This window comes from Oryx dammah, unplaced genomic scaffold (assembly GCF_014754425.2).
Source record: "Oryx dammah isolate SB20612 unplaced genomic scaffold, SCBI_Odam_1.1 HiC_scaffold_21, whole genome shotgun sequence".
Taxonomy (NCBI): Eukaryota; Metazoa; Chordata; class Mammalia; order Artiodactyla; family Bovidae; genus Oryx; species Oryx dammah.
This window is the reverse complement of record NW_024070205.1, coordinates 14,964,933-14,980,675: the sequence shown is the minus strand read 5'-3', so window position 1 is coordinate 14,980,675 and position 15,743 is coordinate 14,964,933. Positions and strand designations below refer to the sequence as shown.

At 39.9% G+C, this 15,743-nt stretch overlaps 1 protein-coding gene across 1 annotated transcript in view; it reads right to left on the bottom strand.

Moving 5' to 3' along the window:
* NIBAN1 (niban apoptosis regulator 1) overlaps positions 1-15,743 on the bottom strand; it is a 170,720-nt gene that overhangs the window by 120,573 nt on the left and 34,404 nt on the right. The gene's annotated exons all lie outside the window — the stretch shown is intronic.

The window sequence follows — 15,743 nt, the reverse complement described above, 5'->3', positions numbered from 1 at the left end:
TGACCTTTCCCTTTTCAGATCTGTGCTTCACACTACCAGCAAAGGTAACATCACGAAAAGCGCATAACTGATCAGATCCCTCCCCTGGTATAAACTATCTTGGGCTCTTCCGGCTCTTCTCAAGTTGTCCCCAGCCCACCTCTCCAGGCTGTCTTCTATCCACAGAGCGTGGCATGCCCTGGCCACGCCATGCTCTGCACTGTTGCTGGGTCATGTGTATCTCTGACTCTGTATCTCGACCATTTGCTCTTACCCGTAGGTCCACACTCCCAAACATCCTCAAAGTCAAACTGGAAATGTACCCTGAAGTTTCTCCTGACTTCCCTTCATCTACCACTTCAGTCGGAATTAATTTCTCCCTCTTGCATATTTACAGCCCAAGCTGAACCCCCAATTTGCCCTTTGCCACTGTAGCACACTGTAGTGTACTTATCCCCTCTCGCCGGGCTTCCCTCATAGCTCAGTTGGTAAAGAATCCACCCGCAATGTGGGAGACCTGGGTTCGATCCCTGGGTTGGGAAGATCCCCTGGAGAAGGGAAAGGCTACCCCCTCCAGTATTCTGGCCTGGAGAATTTGATGGACTATATAATCCATGGGGTCACAAAGAGTTGGACACAACTAAACAACTTTCACTTTCATTTTTTCCTCTCTCACCAGCCCAGCAGCTCAGTGAAAAGCCCTGAGAACCTAGAGAAGTTACTACCAGGCATGGAGTATGCCTCAACAAATATCTGGGGAATTGATATTGTAAATATTAGCTTTATATTGAATGCACTTTCTGCCCATCTTCCCAACATCCACCACCATAACACTAAGGAAAAAGCAGGTAGAAAATTAATTTGGCAAACAAATGGAATATTCACACCAACATTTAGACTTGTAAGTACCTCTAAAATTCTTTAGAAAGTGCCATTCCAAAACTGTTCTCTTTCTTACATGCTATGGGTTTATTTTTCCTTCACTAGAGAACCAGGAAGCCTTCACTAAATAATAATTTGTCAGAAAGAGTCATCTGAAAGCAAATTGTTTAGCTATGTAAGGATTTAGTATGATACAAATTGTAAAAAAAATCAGTAATCTTAAGTGTTCAGATAGCTGGTACATACTGAACTGTGGTGACCTCCTGATGAATTCATCTCTTTTGCTCCCAGCAGCCTGGGGCTCCAGAAGAGGAACTCACAGAGGAGCATTTTATTCTTTTTCCCCAAATCTGATCTGAAGACTACTGTTCCACTGGGAACAAATCATCAAAGAAAGCTACACATTTACAAAGAAAGCTGTGACGTGGAAATTTACATTAAGACTATGCTTGGGTGGCACCAAAATATTGGGTTGGCCAAAAAGTTCGTTGGGGTTTTTTTGAAAGCTCTTAGGCAAAAACACGAATGAACTTTTTGGCTAGTCCTAAAGACCCTTGATGCTGGGAAAGACTGAGGGTAGGAGGAGAAGGAGGCAACAGAGGATGAGATGGTTGGATGGTATCATCGACTCAGTGGACATGAGTTTGAGCAAACTCCAGGAGATGGTGAAGGACAGGGAAGACTGGTGTGCGGCAGTCCATGGGGTCACAAAGAGTCAGACACGACTGAGCAACTGAACTGAACTGAACTGAGTATGAAAGAGAGGGGGAAGGGGGATCAAGTTTAAACAGTATGAATATTAGAAATTCACAGCTTCTTGGAAAAACAAACTCAAATTTATTGTGGAAACAATTTTAAAAGAGAGACCTTTAGGAAGAAGAGAAGTGAGTTCCTCTGTCATCTGTCCTGCTGTTTTCCATGAAGGGTTTCTATGGTGCTTTGGGCTTGTCTATATTTGGGCAATGGCAACAGGTGAGAAATAAAGAACAGCTGCATATTGACTCCCTGGGGAGGGGGAAATTCTACAAACATCCTAGGTAATGAGTACAAAATATATCTGTACACACAATGCTGTCTATGAGTCTCAGGCCCTTGAAAAATCTCCAGATAAACAAACAAATAAAACACCACTAAACAATAACCCCCCCAAAAGTTTTTTAACCAAATATAATCAAAATAATTTCCAGATTGAAGGAACTTCCTTTCGGAGGGAAAGAGATGAAAGTCTTGTCTCAGTTACCCAGGGCCAGAAAAAAAAAATCTATATATATATTTGTTGTTAAGGTTTTAAATAAATAACACCTGCCAACCAAAGCCAGGGAAATGAATGGACAGGAAATGAGGCAAACTTCAAAGAGGAAGTGGTTTTGAGCTGTCAACTGGAGTGGACTAAGGAGTAGGAAACCCACAAGATGTGTAAAAATGGTAAATCAAGGGCCTCATCTTAAGAGAGAATCTCAAAGCCCAGGGCTAGATTATCACAAAGACAAATAATACAACATATTAGATTTTTATGGCCACTTAAAATAAGAAGCAAATTAAGGGACATCAAGAAGATAGAAGGTGTATTATACATAAGACCTTCTAAGTTTGCCACTAAAATGTATGCAAATCATTAAATCATTAAAAATCTAAAGGAAATATTTTAAAAGTGTAATTAAGAACACTTCTTTTTGATTATATAATCATCCGGGATTATTTAAAATTCAGTTGTTTGAACTTAAATCTTAATTGTTATACAGTTTGGTAGCTTATCTGCTGCTTTAAAGTTATAATATAAAAGTTGAAGCAAATAAAAATTCCTTCCATCGAAAAGCAATGTGGCACTTTCCTAGCCATTCAGTGGTTGGGACTTCACCTTCAGTAGTGGGGTGAGGGTTCCATCCCTGGCTGGGGAGCTAAGATCTTACAGGCTGAGAGCCAAAAAAGCAAAACATGAAACAGAAGCAATGTTGTAACAAATTTAATGAAAGCTTTAAAATGGTCCACATCAAAAAAAAAAATCTTAAAAAAAAAGAAAAGCAATGGATTTATCAAACTAATTATGCATAATACAGTTTAAGCAAGTGGAACCATCAGGGAAGTAAAGTATGTGAAGTGAAAGTCGCTCAGTCATGTCCGACTCTTTGTGACCCCCATGGACTATACAGTTCATAGGAATTCTGAAGGCCAGAATTCCAGAATGCTGGAATCCTTCTTTTCTTCAGAGGATCTTCCCAACCCAGGGATTGAACCCAGGTCTCCCAAATTGCGGGCGGATTATTTACCAGCTGAGCCACAAGGGAAGCCCAAAGTATAGTATATTTTAAATTGAATGTAACCACTAAAAATACACTTGTGAACAGAACTAGCATGCAAAAAGGCATGTTATAAAAGTAAACAATCACCAGAAAATGAACATAGAGTTTTACACAGAGAGTTCACAGAGAAGTAAAAACTCGAAACCAAAACAAACAAAAATCCCGGCGGGGCAGAGGGGGACAAAAGACTGTAAGAAACAACTAAAACAATAGCAGGGATTATCACTGAATAATAAGCCCACGGATGAATTTTTTCCATCTATTTTTATAAAGGGCCATGCTTGGTAGGTATATTTTATTTTTAAATGGGTAAGAAAGAAAACTTCCTCCAGAGAGACAGTACAAAGCAATAACCTGCTTCAGTTCAGTTCAGTTCAGTCGCTCAGTTGTGTCCGACTCTTTGTGACCCCGTGAACCACAGCACACCAGGCCTCCCTGTCCATCCTGCTTAGTTAAGGTCTAAATAAAAACAGATTAGAGAGCACACAATTGCCCAGATAAAACCATTACATATTATTAAATTAGTAGTTGAAAATTAAGGTAAATGGGTGTTCCATTAATTGACAAAGCATGGCATAATCAATTCAATCACCTTAAGAGGAGTAGTAATCAATAGTAATCTCTCAAACAGCATCAATTTGGCCATCATTTTCAAGAACACTTATACAGCTGAAATAAGCAATTGATTTAGCTAAGCTATGATTTTGCACTCAGGTTATTTTAAGCATGTAGAACCAATTTTAAAGAACCAGTAGTTATATAATAATAGCAATTTTTGCTTAACTGTTTCTTCAATATTACAATTTTAACACATGATTCTTTCAAAATATATCAAATGTTTATTATATACACATAATAACAGTAAGTGAATTAAAAGAAGTAGAAGGAATAATTGTCCCCAGTTTCTACCGAATTACCTTCTTCATTCTTTTTCCTTTTCTGTGAGGCACACCTACCACCCACTCTCTCATCTCCATTCCACTTTACCTCTAGACATACAAATGATTACAATGTCACTGGGGAAAGAACTCAAGCATACTGGGAAATATAATAAATATGTAAAATCATTTTTCTTACTAGTTTCATTACATTTGATTTCTGATTAAAATAAATCATTTCTGTTGCCATCTATGACCTTGGTGTCATAGTTTATCCATAGAAACTTCCTTTCTTGAAATTACCAAAATATTTTTTTGGTCAGCACTTTTGAAACATAATTTACATACCATAAAAGTCATCAAGTTTAAGAGTACAATTCAGTGAGTTTTGACAAATGTTTTTAATCATACAACTACCACATGATATAAAATATTTTTATCACCCCCAAAGACTCAATTAAAAAAAAATTCAGGCCATCTACCTAACAAAAAATAACATTTATTCCCATTAAGTACTCTAAAATCAAAATTTTAAATGATTCCAAACAGTGTTGTCCTTTGACTTACTGGGATTTAGTAAATCTGGCTTCTAAAAGTTTGAAAAGACAGTCTATGCCAATATTGTTTGTAAACAGCAACTTCCTAGAAGATTTCTTTTCAAAGAAGAAATATTAAAGTTTTAAAGCACTCATTTTGTTTCTAAGAAATCTCACTGATTTAAGAATTTCCTTCTGAAAGTAAGTCTTTTTCTCTACCAAATAGCTTTTACACTTAAATTTACATTTTGGGAGTTTTCTTAATATAAAAAAAGCAAAGGCTGGTTAATCGTATCAGCTCCATGAACGTTTAGTCAAAAATGTGAGAGTGTACTGGATAGATTAGATTATCATGAAATGTAAGTATTAAGAAGATTTGCCTAACTTTTGTTGTACATTGCACTTGGTGCTTTAAACATGATCACATGTCATCATCTAATCAGCCATAAGCCCACATGCAGCAAGCAGATGAGAACAGAAACACCCTCCAGAGACAGTAACAGACATAAGATCAAAAAGAGGAATCCAGGACCCTTCCACCCCAAGAGAACGTGCACAGGATCAGTGTATCCAGTTCTAAGCTGCAGTCGTCTGCTTTGTGCTTCAGTGACCTTGGCTGCCAGAAAGCAAAGCCACCACTGTGTTTTCCTTACACGTCATCTCTCACAGACTTTTCAGGACTTTCTGTTCACTAGGCTTTTCTTGATCCTCCTTCACAACTTCCTACTCAGTAACTCTTTTACCAGTAAGAGACTGGAGAAAAATGGCTAGGGTAAAACTCAGATCTATTCATCTTTCAAACATTCAGCAATGAAACAATCATTTTCAGAGGTTAAACTCTAGGGAGAGTACTGAGAGGAAAGTTTGGAATCTGCTCAATTCAAAGTGAAGCTGCTAAAACAGACGTATCTATCAACCTTCGGCCTGGATGGATAGAGAGACTGACAGATTAATTTCTTTGGGTTCTTCGGGCAGGTTTCCCACTGATCTATTGTGGGGTGTGATCCTTAGTACAGTGATGCTTGAAATGAGCATGTTCAGAGTAGTATGAATTAAACTGACCCAAGGGGAGCAAATTACATGATTTCAACACATGCTTTCCTGTGTGTCTATGAAAAGACATGCTTTAGTAAATAAGACCATCAAGAAGTTAATCATGAGATATCGCCTCACGTCAGTCAGAATGGCCATCATCAAAAAGTCTACAAACAATAAATGCTGGAGAGAAATGTAGAGAAAAGGGAACCCTCTTGCACTGTTGGTGAGAATGTAAATTGATAGAGCCACTATGGAAGACAGTAGGGAGAATCCTTAAAAAAACTAGCAATAAAACCACCACGACCCAGCAATCCCACTCCTAGACATATACCCTGAGGAAACCAAAATTGAAAAAGACACATGTACGCCAATGTTCACTGCAGCACTATTTACAGTAGCTAGAACATGGAAGCAACCTAGATGTCCATCGACAGATGAATGGATAAAGAAGTTGTGGTACATATACACAATGGAATATTACTCAGCCATAAAAAAGAACGCATTTGATGTAGTTTTAATGAGGTGGACGAACGTAGAGCGTATTATACAGAGTGAAGTCAGAAAGAGAAAGATAAATATCATATACTAACACATATATATAGAATCTAAAAAGACAGTACCAAGGGATTTATTTTCAGGGCAGCAGTGGAGAAACAGATATAGAGAACAGACTAACGGACATGGGGAGAGGGGAGGAGAGGGTGAGACATATGGAGAGAGTAACATGGAAACTTACATTACTCTGTGTAAAATAGATAGCCAATGGGAATTTGCTGTATGTCTCAGGGAACTCAAACAGGGGCTCTGTATCAACCAGGAGGGGTGGGATGGGGAGGGAGATGGGAAGGAGGTTCAAAAGGGAGGGGATATATGTATAGCTATGGCTGATTCATGTTGAGGTTTGACAGAAAACAACAACATTCTGTAAAGCAATTATCCTTCAATTAAAAAATTAAAAGAAGAAGAAAAAAGAAGTAAATCAGATGAGAAGTCAGACAGAAGCATGAAATCATCCATTAAACAAACTCCTAACTGGTGCATAATATGGGTGGGAGAGAGCAAATGCAAACATGCCTATCAGCTTGGGAAAGAGAGTTCAGGAGCATGGGTACTCAGGGCTTCAGCCTCCCTCCTGGAAGAGCCTTTGGTAAGATGACTGCAGTCACCAAATGCACATTATAGTTGGGACGTGTGTTAGTACATTTCAAGAAACCAGAACCACAAAGGATGTGGATTAACTAATTTAGTCTCTAGTGATAGAGGCAATACTTCAGTAAGAGATAGACTGGGCCCTGGCATGTGTTAAAGTAAGTATATTTCATTACTCCTAAAATGTACAGTCTCTTTGTATTTTAACATCTCTAAATTGAGACTGTGTTTTATAATCAACGGGGTCTTATGATTGCCTTCCATAAAGATGCTATCATGGCGTGATTGCATGTGTACAAACTTGGTCATACCTGTTCACACTGCTATGACTGTCCCTTTAACTGAACTTTGTTGATAGTTGGCATTGAATTTAATAGGCATTTTTATTGGCATTTTTAACAGATTATATTGATTTGACATCAAAACAAAAAAGTCATTGTATAAAAAGAAAGGTATGGAAATGGAGTTGGAGGATAAATTTTATGTCAGTGAAATAAATATTTATCTTTGGGAAAGTGACCATAATTCCTTATCTTATTGCAAAGCAATGCTCAGATTTTTAAATGAGATTTAAACAAGAGGTGAAGGAAGTTGAATTGCATGTTGTTACAAAGACTCGGGCAAAGGACTGTCCACCACATGCCAAGCAATACAACTGAAAGCAGGTGGAAGTGCCAAATATTTCAAAAGAGATGCAAGAAATGTCCAAGCAATGATAACTCAGTTTGGCCAAATCACGTGTAGTACACAATGACCACTAACCATAATGGGCAGCACCTTCTTTCATGATGGTACCCACAATAGTTCTGCACTTACAAGTGAGATCAGATGCAAAGCAATGAGAGAACATAGTCAGATTTGTCTTCAGCACCCGCTCCATGGTGCTCCCCTCCTTCAGGAACCTCAGTACACTCCCGGCTGTTTCTGTGCATCAATACTACCTCTCTGGGAGACACTACTATTGGAAACATAACATCTAATTATGAAATAAGCTATGGACATGGCTGACGCAAGCTATAAACTGCTTTACTTAATTCCTTGAAACAATCTAGAATATCGGGAAAATCATAGGGTTATATACATTTGATTCCTTGATTGCTGGTTATAAGCAGAGTGCCAATTCATCCAAACATCATGAATTCTTCCATGTAGGGGAAAGAATTTGGCTTCTCTGATTTGAATTTATGATTTTTTTTAAAAGCTTTAAAGTTATTAAAGTTTAGCATAGTATTTAAGAAAAGACAAAGTTTGAACATAATAAAAAAAATCTTAACTGCTTCTCTATTCCTTTCTCGTACCAGTCTCTTTATATCTGTTTTCTTTAACATACAGAAATTGTTTCCCTTTATCTCTACTAAAGACTACTTATAACCCTGCCAACAAAAAGCAGAAGCACAACAGTTGACAATTATAATGGTGAATTTTCAATAACCAAGAAAGCATGACAAAAAAATATCCCTTCCCCCAAATTTGACTGGAGACATAGAGGCTAAAGAGTAACTAGAGTGAATGTTGGGCATCCCTGGTGGTCCAGTGGTTAAGAACCCACCTGCCAATGCAGGGGACAAGGGTTCCATCTTTGGCCCAGGAAGACCCCACGATCTGCAGAGCAGCTGAACCCGTGCACCACAGCTACTGAAGCCCACAGTTTAGAGCCCATGAGCCACAGCTGTTGAAGCTTGAGCTCTAGAGCCCATGCTCTGCAGCAAGAGAAGCCACCACAATGAGAAGCCCCTGGACCACGACAAAGACTCACTCCAGCTTGCTGCAGCTAGAGAAAGCCCATGGGCAGCAACAGAGACTCAGTGCAGCCCAAAATAAACAATTTAAAAAAATGTTTTGTTTAAAAAAAAAAGTGACTGAATTAAGTACAAACTCCCCACTCTAACACTGTTAGTTGCTCAGTTGTATCTGACTCTTTGTGATCCCAAGAACTGTAGCCCGCCAGGCTCTTCTGTTCCTGAGATTCTCCAGGCAAGAATACTGGAGTGCGTTGCCATTCCCTTCTCCAGGGGATCTTCCTGACCCAGAGATGGAACCCAGGTCTCCAAGAACACTGGAAACCCTTTAAAGACCCACCTAATGTTCCCAGCTTGCATTTTCCTCTATTTCTGCTACTTTCCTACACTCTGATCAAATTATTGCTCTTTCAGCAAGAGCTGCACCTGCTCACATCCATGCTGTGCCCTCGGTCTGGAATGTCCTTTCTCCAAGTGCAACTCAACCCTCCAGATTCCTGCCCATCCTTCAAAATCCATTCATTCAATATATATGAAGCACAGTCTAATTGTAGAACACTAAGGATAAAAAGAGTAATTTGGAAGGTTCTTCCCCTGCAGAATCACCATTCTGACCTATAGTAAATGCTGCATCTTCCACAAAGCCCTTTTGGATCCACTCAAACACTCCTCTAAGTCCTCTTCTCTAGTATTATTTTAATTCAACAATCTCTTACTGAGCTCCTGCTCTGTACCAGGGATAATACTGGGCACTTGCACATGCATTTACATCATGTAATACATGTAACAGACTCACTAAATAGAGTCACCACAGACCTACTGGTCATGTGAAAAAAACTGATGCCCATAAATTCACATTCATGGCAAGGGTCCTATTAGGTTCTATTGACTTTTGTATCTAGCACTATTTCAATCAATATTTCAGTAGCAGTCACTTGATCTTATTATCTGCAAGCCATCTCACCTTTTCTATTACAATAAAATCTTAAAACAAGAATTGAATCTCATTCTAATTTACAACTTGACCCTATATGAAATATCTGGCTTGCAGCTGCTCAAAGTGTGTTTACAAAGAAAATTGTGTTCCAAAATGCCTGGTGAATGATGACTCATAATAATGCAAAGTTGAAGGTCTGAGACCAACTGACATTGTGCGAAGTAAAGAAGTACCAAACCCTTGACAGAAGCTGGAATGAGAGGATAGATGAGAATTGTGGAGAATCTCAGAGTGCGTGTGGGGAAATCATTCGTTCACAAAAGGGAAAACAATCTATGTGGACTTGACTGAGACTGGAAGGTCTAATGTAACAACATGCTAGGAAAGCATGAAAAGAAAAAAGTGTGAATAAGAGAAGAAAATTTTCAAGAAATCAGACTGGCCTCATTAAGCTCTGTTCACAGATGCTAAGTTAAAGGTAGATTCTGGGGACCAAAGAGATTAGTTGAATAAATTCCAAGGTGTGAATCCAAGGACATCAAATTAGTCAAGAGCTAAGGGGTTTTCAAGCCTTGACTAGGACTTGAGATCCAGAAAGAAAAATAATCCTCCTTCTCTAGGAACGTTAAGTAGTTGAGAGATATCTTAAGTTATTCTGAGAGCTCATCTTGGGTCAAAAGGTAGAAGAAGCTACACAGTGAGAAACACCTACAGGCTCATGGTTAAAAGCAAATGTAGACAAGGGAGAGACCGGCAGCATTTTACAGCCGGAAGGAACCGTAGCTATAATCAAATCAAATTATCTAATCAAACCTAGTCTTGTGACAGACACAAAAGCAAGGCAAAGTTGAGTCTCTTTAAAGATTTATGCTTATGCTAAACTAATTAAGTAACATGAGCTTGCCCACTTATAACAGACCTCATCTAAATATAGTTTTGTGCCCACATTCCATCACCAGGCAGTGAAAGCCATATATGCCCTCCAAAGAAATACATAATATGCCTTGCAGGAACTGTGATGGATAGTGGGATCAGAGAATCATGGGAGACAAAGGAACTACTAGAGGGTTCACCAAGTCCAGAAGTTCTGGAGGCAGACACTCTTCACTTTAGATCCCCTGGAAGTGAAAGTAGCATGCTTTCCAATGGAAGCAGGATGGAGAGTGATGCAAGGGCGCTCTCTGTTTATGGGGTCTCATGTTTATTACACTTCCCAGTGTATACTAGTTTCCTAGTTTTCCTATGGCTTCTGTAAAAGCAAACTTTTACAAACTTTAAAAATTTTTTTAAATGACCTATTATTAGCCAGTGGAATATGCTGGATGATGCAGGGAGCTCAAACTTGGTGCTCTGTGACAACCTAGAGGGTGATATGGGATGGAAGGTTGGAGGGTGTTCAAGAGGGAGGGGACATATATATACACACCTAAGGCTGATTAACATTGTTGTATGGCAGAAACCAACACAACACTGTAAAGCAATTATCCTCCAATTACAAATTAATAAATTAATAAAACAAGAAAAAACAACAAAAAAGATCACAAGAGACGACTCTACACATGGACATCACCAGATGGTCAATACCAAAATCAGACTGATTATATTCTTTGCAGTTAGAGATGGAGAAGCTCTATACTGTCAGCAAAAACAAGACCGGGAGCTGACTGTGGCTCAGATTATGAACTCATTATTGCCAAATTCAGATTTAAAACGAAGAAAGTAGGAAAAACCACTAGGCCATTCAGGTATGACCTAAATCAAATCCCTTATGATTATACAGAAAAAGTGACAAATAGATTCAAGGGATTAGATCTGATAGATAGAGTGCCTGAAGAACTATGGATGGAGGCTCATTACGTGGTACAGGAGGCAGTGATCAAAACCACCGCCAAGAAAAAGAAATGCCAAATGGCAAAATGGTTGTCTGAAGAGGCCTTACAAATAGCTGAGAAAAGAAGAGAAGCAAAAGGCAAAGGAGAAAAGGAAGATATACCCATCTGAATGCAGAGTTCCCAAAGAATAGCAAGGAGAGATAAGAAAACCTTCCTAAGTGAACAGTGCAAAGAAAAAGAGGAAAATAATAGAACGGGAAAGACTAAGAAAGAGACATCAGAGAACATTTCATGCAAAGATGGGCACAATAAAGGACAGAAACAGTATGGACCTAACAAAAGCATATTAAAAAGAGGTGGCAAGAATATACAGAAGAACTATACAAAAAAAGATCTTCCTAACCCAGATAACCACGATGGTGTGATCACTCACCTAGAGACAAAGTGCAAAGTCAAGTGGGCCTTAGGAAGCAGCACTACGAACAAAGCTAGTGGAGGTGATGGAATTCCAGTAGAGCTATTTCAAATCCTGAAAGTTGATGCTGTGAAAGTGCTGCACTCAACATGCTAGCAAATTTGGAAAACTTAGCAGTGGCCACAGGACTGGAAAAGATCAGTTTTCATTCCAATCTCAAAGAAAGGCAATGCCAAAGAATGTTCAAACTACTGCACAATTGCACTCATCTCACACGCTAGCAAAGTAATTATCAAAATTCTCCAAGCTAGGTTTCAACAGTATGTGAATGAAGAACTTCCAGATATTCAAGCTGGATTTAGAAACAGCAGAGAGAACCAGAGATCAAATTGCCAACATCCACTGGATCACAGAAAAAGCAAGAGAGTTCCAGAAGAACATCTGCATGACTGGCAACTCTAAAGCCTTTGACTGTGTGGATCACAATAAACTGTGGAAAATTCTTCAAGAGATGGGAATACCACACCACCTGACCTGCCTCTTGAGAAACCTGTATGCAGGTCAGGAGGCAACAGTTAGAACTGGACATGGAATAATAGACTGGTTCAAAATAGGGAAAGGAGTGCATCAAGGCTGTATATTGTCACCCTGCTTATTTAACTTCTATGCAGAGTACGTCATGTGAAATTCTGGGCTGGAAGAAGCACTAACTGGAATCAAGATTGCTAGGAGAAATATCAATAACCTCAGATATGCAGATGACACCACCCTTATGGCAGAAAGTGAAGAAGAACTAAAGAGCCTCTTGATGAAGGTAAAAGAGGAGAGTGAAAAAGTTGGCTTAAAACTCAACATTCAAAAAACTAAGATAATGGCATGTGGTCCCATCATTTCATGGCAAATAGATGGGGAAACAAAGGAAACAGTGACAGACTTTATTTTTTGGGTCTCCAGACTCACTGCAGATGGTGACTGCAGCCATGAAATTAAAAGACACTTGCTCTTTGGAAGAAAAGGTATGACAAATCTAGACAACATATTAAAAAGCTGAGACATTACTTTGCCAACAAAAGTCCACATAGTCAGCTATGGTTTTTCCAGCAGTCATGTATGGATGTGAGAGTTGGACCATAAAGAAGGCTGAGTGCCAAAGAATTGATGCTTTTGAACTGTGGTGTTGGAGAAGACTCTTGAGAGTCCCATGTACCGCAAAGAGATTAAACCAGTCAATCCTACAGGAAATCAACCCTGAATATTCATTGGAAGGACTCATGTAGAAGCTGAAGCTTCAATACTTTGGCTACCTGATGCAAAGAACCAACTCATTAGAAAAGGCCCTGATGCTGGGAAAGATTGAGGGCAGGAGGAGAAGGGGACAATAAAGGATGAGATGGCTGCATAGCATCACCGGCTCAATGTACGTGAGTTTGTTCCAAGAGATGGTGAAGGACAGGGAAGCCTGGTGTGCTGCAGTCCATGGGATTGCAAAGTATTGGACATGACTAAGCAACTGAACAACAACAATTAAACCAATGAAAGCTAATAAAAAAAAAAAAAAACCAATGAAAGCAATTTAGTCATAGAAACCTAGTATGGCAACCCACTCCACTATTTTTGCCTGGGAAATCCCGCCTGGAAAATCCCATGGATGGAGGAGCCTGGTAGGCTGCAGTCCATGGGGTCGCTAAGAGACTGAACGACTTCACTTTTTCTTTTCACTTTCATGCATTGGAGAAGGAAATGGCAACCCACTCCAGTATTCTTGCCTGGAGAATCCCAGGGACGGCGGAGCCTGGTGGGCTGCCGTCTATGGGGTCGCACAGAGTTGGACACGACTGAAGTGACTTAGCAGCTTAGCAGAGACTTGTTCTTAGAATTCAACATGTGGCAAGTCAATATAAATCCTGTGTAAAACCTGGTACCCTCGCTGGGTCAACCCCTTAAATTACCACACACTTTAAATAATAGAAAAGTATTCTTTGCTCAAAACAACAGAAACTTGTTCTCTCACAGTTCTAGAGGCCAGAAGCCTAAAACCAGCACTGGGCCAAAATGAAGCTGCAGTAGCCCCCTCCCTTGGCAATGCCACACTCCCTCTCAGGCTCTCAGGGAGAATTTGATCCAGCCTCTACCAGATCCTGGTAGCTACTGGCATTCCTCGGTTTGTGGTTTCATCTCTTAGAACACTGCCTCAGGGGCTTCCCTGGTAGCTCACTGGTAAAAAATCCAGCCAGTGCAGGACACACAGGTTTGATCCCTGGTCTGGGAAGATTCCACATGCCATGGAGCAACTAAGTCCCCCCGTGAACCACAACTATGGAGCCTGTGCTTTACAGCCTGGGAGCTGCAACTGCTGAGCCCACACGCCACAACTCCTGAAGCCTGCGTGCCCCAGAGCCTGTGCTCCCCAAGAGAGGCCACCACAATGAAAAGCCCGCATGCCACAACTAGAGGGTAGCCCCTGCTTGCCACAACTAGAGAAAGCCTGCGCACAGCAATGAAGACCCAATGCAGCCAAAAGTTAATCACTTTTAAAAGATTATTTTTTTTAAAAAAACTCTGCTTCGATATTCACATTGCCTTCATGTGTATGTGTAATCACCCTGTGCTTCTCTCATAAAGATACATGTGATTGCATTTAATCACCTCATCTTAAGACCTTTAATCACACCTGGCAAAGACTTTTTTTCTAAATAAATTAACATTTACAGATTTCAGGAGTTAGGACCTGATACCTTCTCTGAGGGATATTCTTCAGTCTAGTATACCATGTTACCAAAAGTCAGTCACTCCCACAGTTAACATAAAAATATTTTCAAATAAAGAAACCGACAGTCTCATATGATGCCACACTGCAGGACTCTTATCTACCCCATTTCTATTCCTCCTACACCCCTGTGTTACTTGCAGAGGCACATTTTTCTGTAAGAATTAATTGTAGGTTCATCTAAGGAAGCATGTTAGGCAGTATAAACATTCAAAAAATCTAATAAAATTATCTAGGTATTCATTCCTGACTTCTTTTACCAGCTGATTCTTAAATCCTTCCTAACATGGTTCTGGACATTGCACAACCCTTCTGTTGGCCTCCAGTAACCCTTCTACTCTAGTGACTGGCCCTTATCAGTCTTCTTTTCTCCTGCTTCTCCACACCACATACAGAAAAGACCAAGTCATGTTTTCCTTCACAGATACTTGAAATTTATATATCAGTTTTTCATGTTGTTTGTTCCCTTCATTCTCTCAATAAATATTTCTTAACTACCTACCATGATCCAGACACTGTGCTTATCCTTGGAGATACAAAGATGAAAGATGGGCTGGTGGCCCCATGAACACAGCAGATATAGAGAACTGTCAACATAGTAAACGTGATGAATGCCGGAACAAAAATAGATACAGGTGCCAGGGGAAGTTACAGTAACTGAGCAGCACACTGCAGAAAGAGCTCAGGTTCTGGAACCAGAAAGAACTGGCTTCAAATCTCAGCTCACCACTGACTGCCTTACTCTGGGACCTTAGGCAAATTACATAAGCTTTTTGAGCCTCACTTTTCTTACCTGCAAATGGAAACAAAGACTGCTCACTTTAAACAGCTGTTGTGAGAACTAAACAGTAATATGTATACACACACACACACACATATATATATATATGGCAAGGTGCAAGGAGCATCTAAGTGGCCAGAGGGAACTGGGGAAGCCTGACAGAGAAGTAAGACTTGAAATGAAACAGCATGCACATAAAGGTTTGTCAAGTCAGTCCAGACAGAGGCTAAAAAAACTTTTTAAGTTCAAGGTAACTAGAAAGAAGATCACAAGAGGAGGGGCAGGAGTCAGTCATGAGGTTCACAAGGGGCCACTGGAGACCTTCAAAGGGGGAAGGGACATGCTCGGATTTCTGCAGACATGTCAAGGGTGGTTTGGGGTACACAAAAATGAGCTGGGAAGATTGGTTACAACTTGGGGTGATAATCCTGGCAAAAGTTCATAAAGACTTGAAGCTGGGCAGTAACATGGAAGAGGGTAAGAGAGGAGGACTATTAAGACCTTTTGGAG